The sequence below is a fragment of the Eupeodes corollae genome, chromosome 1, assembly GCF_945859685.1.
Source record: "Eupeodes corollae chromosome 1, idEupCoro1.1, whole genome shotgun sequence".
Classification (NCBI taxonomy): domain Eukaryota; kingdom Metazoa; phylum Arthropoda; class Insecta; order Diptera; family Syrphidae; genus Eupeodes; species Eupeodes corollae.
This window is the reverse complement of record NC_079147.1, coordinates 169,001,605-169,016,678: the sequence shown is the minus strand read 5'-3', so window position 1 is coordinate 169,016,678 and position 15,074 is coordinate 169,001,605. Positions and strand designations below refer to the sequence as shown.

At 31.0% G+C, this 15,074-nt stretch overlaps 1 protein-coding gene across 1 annotated transcript in view; it reads left to right on the top strand.

The window, feature by feature from the left end:
- The first annotated feature begins 3,505 nt into the window (after nucleotides 1-3,505).
- LOC129942459 (protein hunchback) overlaps nucleotides 3,506-15,074 on the top strand; it is a 55,570-nt gene continuing 44,001 nt past the window's right edge. The window contains exon 1 of the mRNA XM_056051388.1: nucleotides 3,506-3,517. The gene's annotated coding sequence lies outside the window, so the exon portion shown is untranslated. The remainder of the gene's footprint in view (nucleotides 3,518-15,074) is intronic.

Below are 15,074 nucleotides of genomic sequence, written 5' to 3'. Positions count from 1 at the left end.
AGAAATTTGTTTACTTTTAAAATAGTGAAACTAATTTTTAATAGTGTCATGGCAGAGGCCTTGGGCTCAATCCCTGTCAGGTATTGCCTCTTGTGAGGAATTGACAAATCTTCCAAGAGTAATTCTTGTCACGAAAAGTGCTTTCTCAAATTAGTCGTTCGTCCCTGACAACATTACTCGCACAAAGATATAGGTGAGAGTTATAAGTTCTAGGCCCTAGCTCTGAACGGCCTGTTGCTCTATCTTATTTATTTTTTATTTTTTATGTATATTATTAGTAATTTCCGATCAAAATTGACATAAACAACTTTAGGGCTTATTTGTTTAATTTGGTTAAAATTAACAAAATCAATAATCAGAAGTTCTTATTACCCTTTATTCCAAAAAATGAGGTGAATATCAATTAAGGGCTTACTTACTTACTTAAATTTAAAAGAATCGCAATGTTTTGGACAGTTAAATTATGTTAATACGGAATTCCTTAGTCCGTTCATTTGTAGTTTTTGTAACAGATTTTGAGGAGAAACAAAAATGTTTCGCTCTGTTGCCACCACCAACTTATTGGTATTGCATACTCTTTATTGTAGTAGGTATCGCTCTTTTAACGTTCATAACAAACAAATATTCCTGGAGAGACTTAGGGTAAGTTGCTCTTAGTAGTATTGCTCATTATAATCATCGGTTGCCTTTGTTTCGATTTAGTAACTGGAATGCCGCCACAAGTTAGCAGGAAGATTTCGTAGGTATATAGTTTGTGCTTATAGTCTTTCAGGAGTCATACGAATTTGCGCACGAGTGCGCGCAATGACACTTGATACATAAACAACGAAGCGTGTAATTTGACACTTGATCCTGTTGCATTAAAATTTCAGAAATTGTTTTTGTTTTATATTAATTAGTACGTATACATACCTATGTGTACATAATTAAACATGGGTCATGTACTTTACATGTTATAGTACAAAGTATCTTATAATGAAATAACTTTAACTACACAGATCAATTGAAAATGGAAAATATGTGAGCCTCTTTTTTTCGTATTTTTCCTGGATTGTGACTATGTGTAATTATTTCTATCTGTTAGACATCTTAAAATCTTCCAACCTTGCAAGCAATCCTAAAGCAGCCAATAGACACCGCACTTGTGTGTAGATGCAGGCACCGATTTTCGGTGTAAACCACGGAGCGAGTAAAACCAAACGTTTTTGATTGTTCTGTGTCGGTGTCTCGATCGGTGTGATTTGTATGGGGATGCGCGCTCACATTTACTATTGAGTTGCATTTGAATCGTTGTTGAGTGCGGAGCTTCGAAAGTTGTTTCAATAAAAGCTTCATACTTTAACGTTACTCATTCAAATCTTTCTTCTTTGAGATATCTTTCACTTCACAACTAATCTGTGTACGATTTAGTGTGTTGTTGTTTTTGGCGAAATGCTACACCATGAATCAATACGCAGCGGTGTGCACACAAGTGTGGTTTCTATTGTCCGCTTAACTAAACTTTCAATATGATGTAGGTAATATTTTACCCTACATGTACCATGACAAACCAAAATCACAAGAAAGTCAAACTATCTCAGTTTGTACACTATCAGAAATATTGAAAGAAAGCAGTGGGACGGGTGAAGGATTTAGAAACATGAATGGAAAGTGGTAGAGTTTAGAGCGAAATTCCACATTAGCAGTTTTTTGGATGAAATTCTCACTTTTGCTACCACTGCTAGTTAACTTCCCATAGGAAGTTATTGTAATGGGTCCGATTTGTCAAATTGAAAATTTTGATATTTCTCGACGTTTCAAGGTCCCTAGAGTCGAAATAAAAGATTTTTAGAAAGATGTCTGTGTGTACGTACGTTTGTACGTCCGTACGTTCGCGACGTTTTTTTCGTCGTCCATAGCTCAAGAACCAGAAGAGATATCGACTCCAAATAAATTTTGTTATACAGATAGGGCTCTCAACAAAATTGCGTGGGTGGTTTTTTTACCATAGCAGTTTGAAAAAAAGGTGAAAATTTTGGTTAACCTTAAATATCTTACGAACCAAAAGCGCTAGAGACTTGAATTAGATTTTATATAATATATTGTAAGGTGATACACAACAGGTATATTTTTTGAAAAAAAATCAATTTTTTATAAATCAATAAAACTGAAAAAAAATTGTAACCTCCAAAATTTTATGACTGAAATATGATTTCATCTCTAAGACAATTTTGTGCAACGAAGAATAATGTTTTTGACATCTGATAAAATTTTGAGAAAAATCTAATTGACAGTTTTTTTTACAAAAAAATAAAAACCAAAAAAAAAAATGTATAAAAGTTAGTAAAAATTGATTTTCGACTCAAATATCTTTTCAAAACTTTGAGATATTGGCTTTAATTTACTTTTATCTTTCAAAACATCTTGTTGTCAACATTCATTTAAATTTAAAAAAAAATCGATTTCACAGTTTTTGTACAAAAAATTAAAAACCGAAAAAAAAATTAACAAAAGTTCGTAAAAAATGATTTTCGACTCAAATATCTTTTAAAAACTTTGAGATAATAGGTTCTAACTAATTTTTTCTTATAAGAAATATTGTTTTCAACATTAGGACAAATCTTGAGAAAAATCGAATTGACAGTTTTCTTACAAAAAATAAAAACCTGAAAAAAAATGTATAAAAGTTGGTAAAAATTGATTTTCGACTCAAATATCTCTTCAAAAATTTTAAATATTGGCTTCAAACTAATTTTATCTTATAAGAAATATTGTTTTCAACATTTGGTAAAATTTTTAAAAAAATCGAATTGACAGTTTTTTTTACAAAAAATAAAATTAAAAAAAAACAATACCTACTAAAACTTGGTAAAAATTTACTTTCGGCTCAAATAGCTTTTCAAAAATTAAAAATATTGTCTTCAAACTTATTTTATTTCAGAGAAAATATTGTTTTCAATATTCAGTAATTTTTATATAAAAATCCAACAGTCCGTTTTTTTTTTCATAAAAAATAAAATCTACAAAAAATAGTGCGCAAATTTGGTAAAAATACATATAGACAAACTTTTAAGCAAGACACATCGACAGACGAGATGGGAAGTTATCAGTGTGGGTCGCATCCCAGCCTCTTTTTCTATTGTGTGGTGTGTTTCAAGTGTTATGGATAGCTAAAATTTGTATCACAAACATTTGTGGGTTTGGTAATATTGAACTTTTTTGGTTCTCATTTGGTTTCTTAATTACATTAAAAAGAAGACATAAATACATAAAAATTCAATAATACTCATGAAAAACGTTTTTGGGATTGAACCCTTTTAGAGCATAATTTTTAGCCAAACCCACTAAACTTTTTTAGATTAAACACACACAAAAAAAGAGACTGGGATGCGACCCACACTGATAACTACCCATTATGTGGATTTGTCTTGCTTTAAAGTTTACAGGTTTTCGTGTTTTGTTAAAAAGGCCGTCGGTTTAATTATTCTTGAAAAATTAAAAATTACCAACAATATTTGCATATAATGAAATTGTTTAAGTTCGAAATCAAATAGAAATTGAATGAATGAAATTAATTTGAAGTGAATATCTTATGTTGTTCATGAGATATGGAGAACCGAAAATCAATTTTTACAAAATTTGAGTACTATTTTTTGTTGATTTTTTAATGAAAAAACGGACTGTTCGATTGACAGAAAGTCGAAAACAATACTTTCTGTGAGAAGTAAATTGTTTTTTATTTTTGTAAAGATATTTAAGTCAAAAGTAAATTTGTATCCAATTATATTTCTTATACTATGAAATTAGTTTTAAACCAATATTTTTAATTTTTGGAAAGATATTTGAGTAGAAAATCAATTTTTACCGTCTTTTATATTTTTTTATTTTTTGTAAGTACTGTCAATTTCTATTTCTATAAAATTTTTATTGAATGTTGACAACAGTATTTTTTGAAAGATAAAATTAGTTGAAATGAAATAACTAAAAGTTTTTAATAGATATTTGAGTCGAAAATCAATTTTTACTTACTTTTATTAATGTTTTTTAACTTCCCATAGGAAGTTATTGTAATGGGTCCGATTTGTCAAATGGAAAATTTTGACATTTCTCGACGTTTCAAGGTCCCTAGAGTCGAAATAAAAGATTTTTAGAAAGATGCCTGTGCGTGCGTGTGAACGTACGTTCGTACGTCCGAACGTTCGCGACGTTTCTTTCGTCCTCCATAGCTCAAGAACCAGAAGAGATATCAACTTCAAATAAATGTTGTTACACAGATAATAAGGCATAAAGATGCAGAAAGGGCTCTCAAGAAAATTGCGTGGGTGGTTTATCGATTCAAATATCTTTTCAAAAACTTGAAATTTAGGCTTCAAACTTATTTTATCTTAAAAGGAATATTGTTTTCAACATTTTGAAAAATGTTGAGAAAAATCGAATTGACAGTTTTTTTACAAAAAATAAAAACCTAAAAAAAATGTATAAAAGTTGGTAAAATTGATTTTCGACTCAAATATCTTTTCAAAACTTTGAGATATTGGCTTTAATTTACATTTATCTTTCAAAAAATCTTGTTGTCAACATTCAGTTAAAGTTTGAAAAAATCGAATTGACAGTTTTTGTAGAAAAAATTAAAAACCGAAAAAAATATTAACAAAAGTTGGTAAAAAATGATTTTCGACTCAAATATCTTTTAAAACCTTTGAGATAATAGCTTTTTTTTAATTTTTTCTTATAAGACAAATTTTTTCTTATATTAGGACAAATTTTGAGAAAAATCGAATTTGACAGTTTTTTTACAAAAAATAAAAACCTACAAAAAATGTATAAAAGTTGGTAAAAGTTGATTTTCGACTCAAATATCTCTTAAAAAATTTTAAATATTGGCTTCAACCTAATTTTATCTTATAAGAAATATTGTTTTCAACATTTGGTAAAATTTAAAAAAAAAATCGAATTGACAGTTCTTTTTTTTAGTACGCAAATTTGGTAAAAATTGATACGAGTACATATAGACAAACTTTTAAGCAAGACAAATTGACAGACGGGATGGGAAGTTATCTGTGTGGGTCGCATCCCAGCCTCTTTTTTTATGTTTTTATTAGAAAAAAAACTGTAAATGTCAAAAACGTTATTTTTCGTTGTATACAATTGTTTTGGAGATAAGATCATTTTTTGTTCGTAAAATGTTCGAGTTGACAGATATATTTTATTCAGTTTTTTTTATTTATAAAGAAACCGTTTTTCTAAAAAAAAGTGCTTGTTTGGTATCACGTTGCAATACATATTTACCTAATATAAAACTTAATTCAACTCGCTAGCATTATTGGTTCGTGAGATATTTGGGTTTTTTTTTATTTCCATTGGAAGTTTTTTTTTATATTGCTATGGTAAAAAAACCACAAACTCAATTTTCTTGAGTGTCCTTTTTGCATATTTCTGCATTATTATCTGTACAACAAAATTTATTTGAAGTCGATGTCGCTACTGGTTTTTGAGCTGTGGAGGACGAAAAATCTTCCCAAACTTACGAAAGTATGGACGTACGAACATATGTACTCTAGCACGCACAGATATCTCTCTAAAAATCTTTTATTTCGACTCTAGGGACCTTGAAACGTTGAGAAATGTCAAAATTTTCATTTTTACATTTACAAAACTATAATTACTAATAGTTAATACGAGTAAGTACAAAAAAAATTTCAATTGGATTTTCGCACATCATAAAATAGACGAGCTGACCAAATTGTAGTAAAGGCGCCTACAGCAAGCAACATAGGTATATCAGGTACCTAAATATAAACTACATTTGTATGTTGTTTATGTCCTCTTAGGTGTATGGTTCAAATTTATTTATTAAAAATTAAACAACAAAAGTAAGTAAAAGTGTACGGATATTATCACTGTCCGGATACTAGTAGGAATTACCTATGAAATTTCATGAAATACCTGGACAGTCATTCCGTAATTTCCGAATTGATAATCGTCAAAACGATTATCATTACCCGTGTTTTGTTGGGAAATCTATTAATAGTAAAGTAGGATTTTACACGAATAACAAAAACAATATCCATAGTGAGAATAACACCGATAAAAGTTAGAGTAGAATCTCACTATGGATAGGTTTTTGACATTTAATCGAGCCTCGAATGGATCTTATGTGATTTTGTTCTCAAATGTTGGTACGATTGATATTGCATTTGTATCTCGATGGCTGTTTTCGTTGAGTAGTTCTGCATTTGGAATCATGTGTGTTTTCCATTGCGGAAAAAACGAATCTATTACTGTTGATATTATTTAGTTTTGATAGTGAAAATGGACTAACTGGGCTTATTTTGCTTCCAGCTCGCTTCAACACTACATGTTAATGTAGTAGTCTACGAACAAACCCCCTTTTTGAAGTTTTATTTTATGTCAAATTTGTTTGGTTAAACTTAAAACTTTGAAATCGACTGCAAAGTCAAGTGTGAAATGGATGTTTTTTACCATTTTTTCTTGAAAATTATTCATTTTATTAGTTTTTCTTGTTAAGTAAATTTTTTGACTTTTGATTTTCACAAAACTTTCTTCTTATTTGTGTTTTTTTTAAATTATTTTTTGACAGATCTTCTTTCAGTTGTACCAATTTTTAAATACAAAAATCTGGACACTGCGGATCGTTTTATTGGGAATTTCTTACTTTACTGTATATGAAATACGAACAAAACGCACGTATTAACGATATCGTCAATAATTTGTTTCACGTAACTTTATCACTATGGTCTCGTCAATCGTTTTCAGCATAAGTTCGTTGAGTATATTAAAAATTCTCTTATCCTATGACTGAAATGTCAAAATGAACTCGACGAAATATAATTCTTGTTCAATTACGTGAACGTGTTATTAAACTTGGTTTTTCTGTGGGAAATTTTGAAAATTTGCAAAGAATGTATTGTCAATAAACCTGTCAACTATTTTGTGATGTTAATTGTCATTGTTACTTTTTGTGTTTTCATTTGTTGCCGCCTTAACTTGGCTTCAAAAATAATTTTTGTTTCCAAAACTACTTTGAATTAGTGCTTTGTGCAAAAGCGATACTAAAATCGTTGCCTGTCGATTATACCAATGTTCCTTCGCCCCCAAAGTTTCAATTGTTACAGGAAATTTTAATATTGAAGGTATAGATATATGTAGCACGACAACCTTCTGGCAAATTTATTGTTTCCAATATCATTATAAAGTCCTCTTTTGCAATTCCAAAACTAAAATTGTTTTATTTATTAACAATTATGAGAGATTGCTAATGTTTTGTATATATTAATAAATGCTAACATATGGGTAAGAATAGAAAGTTCCGATTCATCTCTAAATTTTCTTTGTAACCGAATTAATTGTATTTTTTTTTTATTTGTATTTTAACAAAACTTATTTAGAATCTTTTTTACTTCAATTTGCGTAGGTAGTTATCAATGGAAATTAATAGCAGACGATACCTTCTTAGCTATCGTTTTGACGATATTACTTTGACGATTATCGTCTTACGTGAAATAAGACTATCTTCGAAACGCTTTCGTCTAACGATTATCGTTTTATGGAATAACCCCCCTGGCTTCCTACAGATACCTTTTTTATCTAAAATTTGAATTTAAAATCAAACCCACATTCTGAAAAAAAGGAATATCAATTGATATCTTTCTACAAAAAATAACTTTAAAGTTCAAACAAATCTAATCTTCAAATATTGCAGAAATTCTTAAAGCCAAATAAAAGCAAAATACCCACTCCCCAAAATATATGTACTTAACTATAACCAAACGTATAACTACCCCCATGTTTTTCAACTTCACAAAGATCTGAACTACAAACATCGCATCGTAGTTTTGCATCATACATAATACCTTCGAACCTTTTTCATATATCGGACACAAGGAGAAATAAAGACAAAAATCGGTACAAGATCCTTAACAGCTAAAGTAAGAATACAACAATTTTTGTTATCCCCAATATTAAGCCATTTTTGTTTTAAAAGTGCATTGATTTAAAAGAACAAAAACAAATTCATCGTGGTATGAAAGATCTTATTATATGAAAACATATACAAGGATAGGCTCAAATAGAATGAAGGAAATTGTGTTGACTTTTTGGCAGGTAAATTAATTAACTCCCTTATTCTGCTAGCTGCTGATGAGATTGAAAATAATATTTTTCACTCGCTCTCATGAATTTCTCCATTTGCGACACCAACGCCAACGACCCGGTATGTGGTGGTGGTCGCCCTAAAAGTTTCTGCTCAGAAGAGCGAAATCAAACGGGAAATTATTTGTATCCCTTTTTTTAAGGTTCAAGAATATAATAAAGATAGCACAGGCGACAACCATTTACTTAGAACAAAGATTATTTTCAATAGGTTACAGTGACACCTTGCAGTCAAAGCATGCAACACACTGCCTAATGACAACATTATAATTTAAATATCTATTCATGAAAACTTTGTATTCAAAATCAAAGATGCAACGAGATTATTTTTCGCTTTGTATATGAAATGGAGTTTTTATATACAAATATTTTTCGTTTTGAAGAAAGTAATAATTTTCAGCTAAACGATTCCTTTAGGGAGTAATTGCAGAAATGTAAGGTTGGGTACAAGAAAAAGCCAACTAGTTAATTTTTGATTAGCAAATTGAGAAAAGTGTACAATTTTCGGTAAGTTTTGAACATTTGCAGAAAATTGACAACGTTATATTTTATTTTATGACTCAAATTCTTAAGATTAAAACATGAAATAGACTTCAGTTTAATCTAACAACACAGTAGTTAAGCAGTGCCCAGTCAAATTCTTGGAAAAGAGAGGAGTGTGGTAGAAGCTGCTCCAACATAACCAAATTAAATTTGCAATTTTTTCTAAGCTTGTTCATGTCACTCATTTGGCAAATTTTTGTTTTATAGACGAAGTTAAAAAATTCCAACTGACGGATCATCTAAATTATGAAAAACTTCCTGAAATCATTGAAGCTTGAAATTTTGCACACAAGTTGGACTTGTGGTGCAAAGAAATTAAATAATTGGAAAATTACAACATTAAAATGTTGTAGTACAATAAAATTTACTAGAGAGGTTGTTTGGGGGATTTTTTGTTAACAAAGCCAAACATCGAAAGCCTGAGATTATACCATTGGGGGCGAGTTACTTACCCAATTTTGATTGATTTATTTGATTATATCTATATAATTAGAGTTGAAACTCGATTATCCAGGATTCGATTAACCGGGACGCTCTATTAACCGTGATGAAAATATTTAACATACAAAACTCTTATATCCGTAAAAGAAACAAAAACATTTTCTTTTCCGATAACAAAGTTAAGTTTTTTTATTTAAACTCTATCATCCGTAATAAACTCTACTATCCGTAACATGAAAACAAGACCTAAAAAGTTTTTTCACATCTAAAAACCAACGGAATTTGGCTTCTTCTTCATAAAGTGAAAAGAAAAGATCGCCTAAAGTTTTGTCCAAAAAGTTGATTTGATTAATGAACATCGTAAAAGTATTGTGCCTGTAAAAATGTAAGCCAAAAGATATTAAATCGGCACCCAAACAGTGTATGATATTCTAAAGAATAAAGACAAGATTTTCATATTTTTCGCAGACAGCTTCACTATAAATCCCAAAGTGGACTCAGCAACGTATGAATGGTTTCGACAGGAACGATTTTGAGGAGTTCCAATTTCAAGGCCAAATGATAATGGAGGAAGAAAAATTTGCTCGTGCAAATCTAAACATAGCCTCCGACTGTGTATACTCTGAAGGATGGCTCAGAAAATTCAAAAACCGTCAAGGAATTAATGGATTGAAAGCGCTATTGAAAAAAGAATCTGCTGACTACGAAGCTGCTACGCTTTTTGTAAAGGAATTGTCTGAACACATTTAAACAGAGAATTTAAGCAATGAGCAAATTTACAATGCCGATGAAACCAATGTTAGCCCCAAAACACTTTGGCATGCAACGACGAGCGTACAGTTGGAGGACATAAGGAATGACTCTTTGTACTGGTTTGTTCTAATGCTTCATGACCTCATAAATGCAAGTTGATGGTTGTTGGCAAAAACGGTCATCCAAGAGCTTTAACAAATGCTGGAGAGCTTCCAGTTATCTACAAAGCCAACAAGCGGGCTTGGGTAACCCAAAAATTGTTAATTGATGGGTTTAATAAAAACTTTGTCCCAGAAGTTGAAGAGCACCGGGAAAAAAACAATCTTGACAAGGACTAAAAAGTTTTATTATTGTAGGATAATTGCCCAGCCCACATAGACGTTATTGATTTTAAAGCCGCAAATATACTTGTGAGGTACTTTCCACCAAACTACACTTCTCTGATTCAGCCAATGGACCAAGGCGTGATTCGAAACCTAAAGTGCCATTATCGCAAAGAGATTATACGAAGTCTAGTGAGCTCAGAAAACAGGATACATTTTTCCAAATCATTTAACATCAAGAATGGTTGATGGGGTGTTTCTAAGTCCTATAATTTCGTTACTACCGATGTTCTGAAAAATGTTTGGCACAATTTTCTCTTTTTCGAAAATGAGGAAGAAAGTAAGTTTTGTCAAAATCAAAAAATTTTAGTTTTTTCATCATCGACATTTCTAAACTTCCTCAGAACAAGATGCCATTGACGAGATTTCAACAATTATGGAAGTCGCAGGAGACTTTGATTTCAATACAATAAGAAATTGGGTGGACTCAGGTGCGAATGCTTCACCATTTACTGTTTTATCAGAAAACGAAACTATTGAGCAGGAAGTCCTTTCTGATGAATCCGATGATGTAGACATTTCATTAATTACAATAGTTGATGCGATTAAGGCAAGTTCTACACTTTTGAATTATTTAGAAGAATCGAATTATTCTGGAATAACACAACAGGATAATAATGCAAGTTCACCGTATTAACTTTAATTTACTCAAAGAAAAACAACCAATGGCAAACAACAATACAAACATTTTGATTACTTTTTTAAAAAAGTTTTTCTTGAAGTTCCTAATAATGATAAAATAATGTGATTTTTTAATATATGTACAGACAAAAATATGTATTGAATGAATTGTTAAGTTTTATGAATTAATTTTATATTTGCTTTGGTTTTTTTTAAATAAAAATACAAAATTTAAATATAAAATATTTTATTTTATCTCAGAAAAAAAGTTCTATTCCCGACCATCCCGTTTAATCGAATTTCGATTGTATACAACTTCAGGTATCAAAAATGAAATCTGTAGAAATTATCGACTTAAAATAGGCCTTAGGGAGTTATTGTAATAGGTTCGATTTTTCGAATTTAAAATGTTGCTTACGCTAATTTCGAAAATTGTTGTAAACTGTTTAAGTGGAACGGTAGGAGAATATCAGTTTAGGGAATCACCATGCTCTTTAACATAGATGCCACTTGTAAAAAAACATGGCTACCTTCATGACTAATTTTCTACTACCGTAACACGTAAACATGCAACATATGCCCATGAGAAAAACATAGATTTTCCAATCTAAACCAAAAATGGATATTGGTTGGCCTTAACATTTATAGACATGGTAAAAGCTAAACGTATTGGAAACTGTAAATTCTTTAAGGGTATGGAAGAATCTGAAATTATCAATACGCATTAAGAAAACTTATCCTTTTAACTTTCGAGTTAAAATGGTGGCTTCAAGAATATATCTGATGATCTTTTTGATGACCAAACGGGTACCATTGCATAATTGAGGTAATTACGCAGAAGAATAATATGCGAACCAATCTTTAATCGAAGATTATGTGGTGGCATCATCAACATTTTTGTCTGCAAAAATAGACCGATGACTGAGTCAGTTATTATTTAAGCAATTATTCTGTATATCCGGAAAAAAACCATGAATGAATTAATTTTTTTTACTGAAGGACAGTGCAGAAATTTTCTGACAGTTTAGCATTGCGTATTTGGTTGTATTATATTTACTATTTCTTCTTCAGTCTAAGTTACTCGTGGCCGGGTATGCTAACACCAACAAATTGAAAAAGTAAAATTCGCTGTATTTCGTTTACTACTTGAAATGTAGCCTAAACTTCAGTCTCAGCAACATGTGGTAGTTATGCTATTAAATTGTAAATTATATGAAACGTTTGGAAGTTGGACATAGCGCCATCTATTGAATACTTACTCAATCCGGTCAACAAATATTGCCATATGTTAGAATCGTTTGAAGCAATCACATAATTGTGTCCAGTGTCCAATAATAGACAAATAACTTGCAATCAAATAAAATTGCGATCATAAACTCAGGTGTATGTATGTATCAAGTTGGATCAAACTTCACACAGTGCGTGTACAGATTTGATAAAAAATAATTAGTTTAGGTGCCCATTGGGGACAAACATCGTGCCAAGTAATTAATTTATATAAAAATATAATTTATTTAGAAGAGCTGTATAGAGGAACACAGGCTGCAGTGTGGAACGGAGCTGAGCTTTCTGATTGGTTCACAAGCACCTCGAGAGTAATTTTTTCAAGAAACCTGAATTTGGAGAACTATTTTAGCGAGAAACTACAAAAGACAAAAACTGCAATTAATATGTCATTTAAAAGATGCTTTATGAACGGAATCATAGCTCATAGTCGTAAATATAAGGTATTTGAAGCAGTTGCCAGACCCCTCTTTCCCACTGGTCAACAACAAATTAGGAATTAGCTATTCTATTATGATTTAGGAATTTCTAATGATACACCAATTTATAATGTTAGTTTGTTTGGAAATTGAGAACAGAGCTGGTCTTAATAAAACAAAGCAACGTATAGTTACGATCTCTTCATTTTTACTTATTCATTGTTTATTTTTAAAATTCAGTTTTACACAGAAATTTCAATGCGCTTTGATGCCTAGTGTCCAAACTTAGCTTCGTTCGTAAAAAGAAATTAAAAATGTTCAAACACACATTTTTATTTCATTGGTCAGTTTCTTTAGAAATATTTATACATTTATTTTTATTTAAAAAAGTCGAGCTGCATGACAAAAAGTCGTCATCTTCCCAAGTTGAAGAAATTTCGTCTGCCACATCTTCTAAAAATTCCTGCAACAACTCGGATTGTAGCTGTTGTAAGGTTTTTAGCTCCGAGAGGGCTTCCATTTCGCGCTGATAATGAATTAATTCATCTCATGGGAAGACAGGTTTTGAAAATTATTGTAAAAGAATAAATATTTTTCAATTAGCGTTAATGTTGATCAACTAACATTTATTATTCGCTACGTAAAACGAGCCTGTTGGTTTTTGGACTTTATTGCAATTAACGAACATAGATCTGATTATTTAGCGGAAACCATACTGAAGTTTTTTGAGGATCATGACATTTTGATAACAGATTTCAGACGCAAAAGCTACAGTAAAATGTAAATTTGCCACTTTTGTAGCATATGCAGGGCACTCATTAAACTTGGTAGGAGTGCATGCGGCTGGGTGTGTCTTAGAAGCAACCAAATTCTTTGACATTATTCAAAAATTGTAAAACTTCTTTTCTGTATCTTCTCATCGATGGAGTGTGTTGACTGCTCATTTAGGTCCAAAAAAAGTTTTAAAAAGTCTTTCTCAAACAAGATGGTCGGTGCGAGCTGATGCACTAAGTGCCTTATACAAAGGTCATCAAGAAATTGAAGAAGCTTTGATGTCTATAGCGAACGATTTAGGACAAGCACGAGAGGCCAGAGAGGAATCATTTAATCTTTGCATAAAAATGTGCAAGCTTGAATTTATCATACTTACAGAACTTTGGAACTCTGTATCTATTGCAAAGAATTAATAAAACAAGTACTTTACTTTAAAACCAAAATATTACCCTGGATGTTGCAATAAATTTGCTGAGTGCAATAGATGGATCTATAATTTGGCTCAGGGACAATTTTGATAACTTTGATTCAGCCACACAAAAAAACCCAAATTCCGAATATAAGGACCTTTCTGAAAGGATGAGGTGCAGAAGCTCACGCCATACTTTTTTTGACGGCTCTGGACCCTCAGCAATTCTGACTGGGAAAGAAAGATTTAAAATTGAAACCTCTCTTCCCATTGTCGACACACTAAACGTTCATTTGAAACAGACGATGATTGGCCAACGTTTTGACTTTTTTTTCGATTAAAAAAATCTTAATTCAGAAGACTTAAAGAGAACTTCAAATCATTTGCTAAATTTTACACCGAAGATGTGAACGGAGATGAACTACATGCTGAATGCCTGTATTTAAAAGACTACTTGAAAATTAGTTGGCACGAAAATGAAAAAATTGACAACATTGTAGAGCTTTATAATTTTTTAAAAACTAATGAAATTGAATATGAATTTTCAAATGTTGATATTACACTAAGAATTTTCTTCAGTATGATGTTGACCAATGGCAGTGTGGTACGTTCCTTCTCTAAATTAAACAGAATCAAAAACGAACTCAGAGCTACAATGATTCAAGAAAGATTGACATGTTTGTCGCTGATGTCAAGAAAGCGACATCCTCAGAGGCATAGATTTTAAAGATTTAATCAATGATTTTGCTATTCTCAAATCAAGAAAAAGACCCCTTCATTAAATTTTGTTTATTTTATTTTGAATTTTTAAATGAAATATTTATTTTTTGTTTTTATTTTTACTTTGTTCATGTTTATGTTTTAAATGCTGCAATGACTAATTATCTTTTTAATGAATTAAAAAAATGTATTTATTTCAAAAACAAAAAGAATAAATATCAATTCAAAGCTATGTGATTTTTTCTGTATAACTTTATTACATAACATAACATTTTTATATAATCATAAAGGGGCCCCATTTTCGAAAAGTGCCCAGGGCCCAGAAAAGGGTAAAGAAGGCCCTGGCAGTTGCAGAAAGTATCCATTCGAATACCGACTTGTTAGAAAACTGGTACTAAAAGCTGTAAAAGACCAAAATCACTGGTACAATTGGTGGTCGAGTCTCGCAGAAGGATGCAATTTAGATAAATATTAATTTAAATGTGAAAGGTGTATCGCACAGTAAAGGTCTTATGTACAAGGTTATAGCAGCGGTAGATAAGGAGTGTAGAGCAGAATATGCAGCTGAAGCAGTTG